The following is a 599-nucleotide window of genomic DNA, read 5'->3' as shown; positions in this document are numbered from 1 at the left end:
TAGTTGTTCGGACAATAAGTTTGATTTATGAAAAACTTCATTTCAGAAACCATTGGACGTACAGATGTTTGCCAGGGCTCAAATTAAATTGTCGGAATATGTTTCAGATTTGGGGGGCGCTAGACGTTACCTACCTAACTAGGCTTGTATGCGATAACCAACTCAGTAACCTCTATTACTTTAAGGCTTGTTTACACGATGCCATTTTTTTATCGTAATAGAAATATCATGAAGTGAGTCAGTGGAACAGTTTGGTATTCTGACATTTAACATGCTGACATAAGAATAGAATCAATTCAAGGTACAGAATTCCTGAAAAAGCTTATATGATAACAATGCTCAATTACTGATAGTAAGGTGAATCAGGTGTGGCAGTTCGCTGTCAAGGTTTATACATTGGTACAGTTAACGTGACCGTAGCTTCGCCGTTACATCAACTATCACATAAGACATAGTTCGACAGTACTGCCACTAAAGTAAATGCTGTCATGTTGGCAAATTGCTAGTTACCGTTAGTCCAGTAACAGTACTTCCTTACAAAGTACTGCACCAGTTAGCTGTATATATGACCTATAAACAATAATATAAACTTTGTATTA

The 599-nt window shown here is 36.6% G+C and overlaps 1 protein-coding gene across 1 annotated transcript in view; it reads left to right on the top strand.

Moving 5' to 3' along the window:
- The window catches only part of LOC106687925 (runt-related transcription factor 2), a 69,379-nt gene that overhangs the window by 45,362 nt on the left and 23,418 nt on the right, over positions 1-599 (top strand). The gene's annotated exons all lie outside the window — the stretch shown is intronic.

Source organism: Halyomorpha halys, unplaced genomic scaffold, assembly GCF_000696795.3.
Source record: "Halyomorpha halys isolate HHAL.00 unplaced genomic scaffold, Hhal_1.1 Scaffold1028.1, whole genome shotgun sequence".
Taxonomy (NCBI): Eukaryota; Metazoa; Arthropoda; class Insecta; order Hemiptera; family Pentatomidae; genus Halyomorpha; species Halyomorpha halys.
Note: the sequence above shows the minus strand (reverse complement) of the source record. Positions and strands in the feature narration are given on the sequence as shown.